At 38.6% G+C, this 6,465-nt stretch overlaps 1 pseudogene; it reads left to right on the top strand.

Annotated features, from left to right (window-relative positions):
- The first annotated feature begins 830 nt into the window (after positions 1-830).
- LOC105109406 (uncharacterized) lies at positions 831-5,688 on the top strand (annotated as a pseudogene).
- The last annotated feature ends 777 nt before the right edge of the window (positions 5,689-6,465 follow it).

Raw genomic sequence — 6,465 nt, 5'->3', positions numbered from 1 at the left:
TGCTCTTAGATCTTAAATTATTTTAATATTTTTCTATAAAAATAAAAAAATTAATATTTTTTATGAAAATAAAAAATTGAGCGAGGACATTATCAAGGAGAAATCCAAAACCAAAATATATTATTTTAATTGAAGAAACAAAACTCTAACCTAAAAGGGGTCGAGAACCTGGCTCCAACACCAATACTAAACAAAATATATGGAGTTCGTTTGTTTGTATAGTAGTTTATGCGTTTGAAGTAACTACAACCAAATAATTGTTTGATAACATTCAAAACGCAATTTATTCTTAATAGGACTTATTGAGTTTGCATTTAAAATGCAGTTAAATTTAAAACAATTGCGAGCTGCTTTTCTTCCTTTACACTATTCATAAGTGAAGAGTGTGAGTAAATTTTTATTTATCCGCACAGTTCATATGAACATTGCTTTTTTTTTTTTAAAAAAAAAAACAGTATAGTTCACTCACACTGTTCACATTTACGTGAATAATAATTTTGTTTTGAAAAATTAGTTTAGAGTGAATTAAATTTATTTATATTGTAATCTCAATTTTATTTTTGATAATGTTTTACCTGATTTTATTACACACTTAAAAAATCATGAAAACTATAATTCTTATCAAATAAATTTTATACATAATAAAATTATAAATAATTTAATAAAATAATAAAAAATATTTTATATAATATATTATTTATTTCATGATATAATAATAATAATTAAATCTATAATATTTAAATTTAAAATTATTAATTTTAATATATATATATATATATATATAACCTTAATTTAAAAAATATTATTAACCAAACATATTAAATTATTAAAAAACAAAACACCAATGCAGGGGAGGCCACACTCTCGTCGAGTGTTCCTTCCTCCGTTCACAGAAACAAAGCCAGCGTTGTCATGGAGTATCATACATATGATCCAAACGCGCGCGCATCCAGAAAGAGCAAAGATCGAACAATAGCCACCACCGCCATGGCTCCTCCATCTTCCTATTTCTACTACACGAAGTACGCTAAACACCCTTCTCCTCGTTACCCTAATAACCTTAATTTCCACCGCCATTCCAACTTTCTTGAACCGCCTCCGCCGCCACGAACACCTCCTCCTCCACCGTCATTCCCACAATTCTCCCCTCGGAACCCCCATTTCTCCTATGACCCTAGCCCAAATCATCCCCAAATTCACGATAACTATAACCACCAGCGATCGCACCATGACCTTCCTCACTCAACTCAATTGCCTTGGGTTTCTCATCAATTGTACGATGACCGTCAACCGCCGCGTCGTTTACCCGAGTTCGATCACTGTGTCCATGAACCCCGACCCGATTTTACGTTTTTGCGTGATGATCATATGCAAACTAGGCATGAATTAGAAGGTGATCCTAATCCTAACTCTAGATTGGTTCAGGACCGTAATTTTGTGATTGATGGTGAGAGTGAGCATCGTCGTCGTCGTGGTGAATTTGGATCTAATTCTGATAGATCTTCTTCTAGTGTTTTCCGAACTGTTTCGAATCAACTGAGGGGTTTCAAGTCGAATTCAGGGAATTATGAGAATAGGCGCCGTTTGAATTATGATTATCATGAGAAGGGGAGTGCCAGCCAGAGGTGGGTTCATGACAGAGAGGTTATGGGCGAATCGCGTGAGTCATTGATGGAGTTGGGGAGTAACGAGATTGGTGATGGTGAAAATAGGATTATTGCTGGGAAACGTGAGCATTATAGGATTAGAGAAGGGAATTTGGAGCTGGAAAGGAATGGTGGTAAAAGAAGTGGAGAGGGTTGTTATGAGTTTAATAGGACTCCAAGGAAGCAGTTACAGAAAAAGAGTGCTCTACTTAGGCTTCGAAAGCCTAGTTATATGAATAGAGAGGATGAGAGAGTGCATTATTCGAGTTATGCTGATTATACTAAATCTAGTCCTTTTAGAGGTAAACATCAGGAATCCGGTTTTTTTAAAGGCAAAGATAAAGATAAGGGTCTTGCATGCAGATCGTGGGATGGTAGAGGGAGCAAGAGAGAGAAGCCCAGTAGAGCTTGATGTTTCTTTTAAGTCTAATTCGTTGGTAGCCAAGGCAATTTTGACGCCTACTTTAAGCTTTGCGGGTGCTTCTGAAATGAATTTGACACCTAGGAATAGTAAAGTTAGGAAAGTTTTGGTCCCTGCTAAGGATAAGTATAGGTTGAATTCGTCAATGCATAAACCCAACAAGGTTGCAGTGGGATTGGACGAAGCTGCAAGTGTTGCAAATAAAGCGTCCAGTTCTAAAAAGGAGCTAAAGAAGTCTAAAGAGTTTGTTACAGCTTCTGGTATTACTAATGTGCGAGATAGTAGGGCGCTGCCTATAAGGAGGACTGTGGCCCTTAGAAGTGGAACCAATCTTGTTTCTGGTAAAACATCTTAGTTCGAGGGTGGAAAGAAGAAAAAAGTTGTTAAGAGAGTAGTGAAGAAAGTTGTAAACCATAAGTCAACTTTATCAAATTCACAGCCAACAAAAACATGTGATGAACCCGTGAAAGTTGATAGCTTTGCCCCTAATCCAACTGAACCCATTGACCCTGACAAGGCTGCTACTGTGGCTGACATTGTTGATCAACAGCCTTGTCCAAATGAAGCTACAGCGCTGCCTAAGAAAGACAAGGTGGAGAGATTTGATAAGTTTATGAATCAGGGCTGGTGGGCGCTGGTGCAGATTCTGGTAATTTATTTGTATTTAATATCAATGGAAATAAGAGCCGCTCAGCTTCTCCCTCAGGCTTTTCAAACCACGAAGAAACCAAATTTGGTGAGAGTTTTGTAAATGGTGATTGTGACATAGGCATGCATGCTATTGCAGATACTGAAAACATTTTAAAGAAATCACTAGATGAAACATTTAGATCTGATATTGGCAAGCAGCCTTGTCAGAATGGAGATTCTTGCTTGTTTGAGGACAATGCTGTGAGGGGATCTCTCAAAGTTTTGGATTATATGGAAGGCAATACTGATTTTGGTTCATTAAGTTCAGAGAAAACAATAATTCATGAAGATCCTATGAATACTTGTATGCCTTTGATGGGGTTAGATACTGCTTCAATGAACTCACAAGAGAGAATTAAAGTTTTTGACGCGGGGGCATCTGATGTTGGTTGCAAGGAGCCCTGCAGAAATCTAGGTAGTCCATCAGCTGAGAATGGCATCACTGATCTACTTCAGGGGGCTAGTTTCCCTGTAGTAAACAATAGAAGTTTCTCTGTATCCATTTCAGGGAAACAGGAATTAAGAATGATGTCATACGACCCAATCAGGGTGTAGGGACCATTTTGGTTTCTCCCAGCTGCTGTACCAATTCAGAAGAAATTAATATTTCTGTCCATGGAACTGGTGGTGATTTTAGTGAGCAGCTATCTCAACATGGGGTTACTCAAACATTGGAGAGTGCTTCCATCGGAGGTTCTCTAGATAACAAGGTTTCTGCAGGTAGCAGTGACGAGGATGCAACTGACATTACGAAGAATGATAAAAAAATTGAAGTTCCTCAGTTAGATTTGTCAAGGACAGATGTATCTTACATGCATATGGATCATGCAAATATGGTCACCAGTACCACTGCACATTGGGTGGATAAAACCTTGAGATTATGTTTTGAAGACAGTGCTACAGCTGAGTGTACATTTTCTGGTTCCCCATTTGTGGATGTTGGCTCACAATCTTGTAATATCGTCAATGTCCTTCATGAGGGCAGTTTAACAGATGTTTCAGCGGGTAAGGATTCTGTCCGGAGGAGTGATGATGTTGGTGCAAGTAATGTTTCACCAAGGAATGAAAAGAACAGAAAGTTCTCTGCTCCTCCATTGAAATCGAATTCTCCACTAGAATCTGACGCTGATGAGGGACCGGTATTTGCAGGTAACTCTACATCAGGTATGGAAGTGCCTTCCAATTCTGGTGATGGTCAAACACTGCCAGAAGAGGAAGCTGTAGTGTCTGATATGGATTTTCTGTGCACTTCTGACTTTCTGCCAGCACAGAAGCGGATCACTGCATCTCTTGAAAATTGTTCAGCAGGAGAGCACACGGTGGCTGCAGTCAAAGATGCATTTGAAGATGATGGTCAAAAAGATGTTCAATCTCATTTCGCTTTTGAGGAACTGGCAGTTACAAAAGTGACATCCCGTGATCTAGTTGTATTGGGAGACAAGGACATCATAAATGCTACTCCAGTTGTGGTTGGAAGTAGCAATCCAAATGACTCTATGGAGCAAGTTGATGCTGGTGAGGGAGACATAATGGACATTGATGCTGCAGAGGAGCAAGTTGTTATTGACGGTGGGATTGATCCGTGTCAAATCCCTTCAAAACTTCAGACACAGGTCTTGACTGAAAAATTGCCAGGTATAGATGTGGAGGATAGTGATTTTCATGGTGTGAAGAACAATTCGCCTTGGATGTTAAACAATCTATCTTCATTCGAAGATGGCTTTGGAGTTTCTGCTATCAATTCAAGTGAGGAACTTATGGCGTTTGTACCTGAGATGCTGTCTGATAGGGGTTTTCCAGAAACCTTGCCTGATGTCCTGGGCACATCATTAAGCAAAAATCCAGTTGAAAAGTTTCATGGGTATCATGATAAAATTCTAGCTGAGAGGCCTGCAATTAATGTTGGTTCTAACTCATCTATATGTACAACAAGTTCACAAAGTGGTAAAATTGTTTTAAAATCAGATCATGCAGTGGAAGGTGATCGTCTGTTGGCTCGAAAGACGGGGCATTTTCCATCACAGGATTCCAAAATAACAACTCGGACGCAGAATGCTGTGAGTGGGCAATTATCTGGAAGGAAGAACCAGAGTAATTGTGCTGTATCTAAGATTTATCCAGGTCGCTCATCTTTTGTTTTTACTGCTTCAAAGAGTACAGCTTCTTCATCTCGCAACTCAAAAACTCAAACATGGCATCGAACTGATAGTTCTTCTGATTCTGTTCCACCAGCAAAAAAGGCATTCTCGAGCACTGTTCATGCACAAATGCGATGTCCTAGGAAAACTGATAAGTTCCAGAGCACCTCTTACATTCACAAGGTTAACAGTCTTGTTAGAAAACCTATTTCAGTTGTTCAATCCCCGGATCCTCATGGTTTGATTTCTTCTGTATATCAGCTCAACTCTTTTGGTACTAATGAACCAAGGAAGAGTACTGGCTCTGACAGTAGAATTGATTTGTGGATCCGCTTGATGTTGTGAGAAAAGGAGGCATGAATGCTTCTTGTGAGATACCGAGAACACCACCTCTATCTAGTGTCCCTAAAATACCAAGTCAGGCAACTAACGCTTTGGGGGTTCGGGTATTTTCCCCATTAGCCGAGCATCTTCACTCTGTGTCTACTGAAACTGCAACAACCCCAGCAGAATTTATGGAAAGCAATGATATTCCAAAGTCTTCTGACAATTTGTTGAAAATTTCAGAATCTCCAATAACTCAAAATAGCAGACTGCAATTTTGGAGGAATCATGAATGAAGGGGCATTTTCCATCATCTTTGTTGCATTTCCCAAATCTTGTGAAAAACTGACAGTACTTTCTCTTTCTAGCCAATCATGGTCTTGCGGTGCGCAATCTCCATCTAACTTTTTCACTGGCCACAACACGAGTTCGCTTCCTGGGATCTCTTATAAGCTGGTTACCATTGCCAATTCGCACATTTCTGCCAGTTTTGGTAAAAAAAAATAAAATAAAATTGTGATCAGCCACTTTTATAACCCAGTAACCCAAACCATAAACTACAAATTTCTAACAGATCAGCAGTTTACAAGATACTACTTTCTCGACCAGAAATTAAAAACAAAGTAAACAAAGACGTACTCATCTTTCCCAATCGAACATATGACTTCTTGGCATCCTTTTCTTTTTGAAGGGCCCCAGAGCATGATGATTCATCACCTACAAATCATTTTCTTTGCTTATTAAACACCAGTTTGGTGGCAAAGACCAAGTTAATAATGCCCAAAGCAAAAAATAACTAGAGGCATCCAAAGTGTAGATAAAATCAATTTCTATTTCAAACAACGAACCTAAAATAATCATTAAAGCATTCTCAGATGTCTCCATTTGCAAGAAACTTTTCAATTCCATTATTACACTTCAACAAACACCAGAACCACTGCATATTCAGTGCCGCTCCATACTATGAGCTAACTTATGAGAAGAACTGGCACGACCCGAATCCCGGATCCATGACCGACACATAGGCAAGGTTCCCCTCCAAGGTTCCATACCTATACGAACCCAAACTTACACACAAACTTATCCTAACTCAATCAGAGTTCAACGCAGCATTAATAACAAAATCAACTTCATAATATAATTGAATTGTCTTAATACAAGAGTTAATATAATTTTATAGTTTTGGAGCACTAATTAGACATAAAGGAAAATGTACGAATTACAATCAAAAGAGCAGGTTCTGAAG

Source organism: Populus euphratica, unplaced genomic scaffold, assembly GCF_000495115.2.
Source record: "Populus euphratica unplaced genomic scaffold, PopEup_1.0 scaffold214.1, whole genome shotgun sequence".
Lineage (NCBI taxonomy): Eukaryota > Viridiplantae > Streptophyta > Magnoliopsida > Malpighiales > Salicaceae > Populus > Populus euphratica.
Note: the sequence above shows the minus strand (reverse complement) of the source record. Positions and strands in the feature narration are given on the sequence as shown.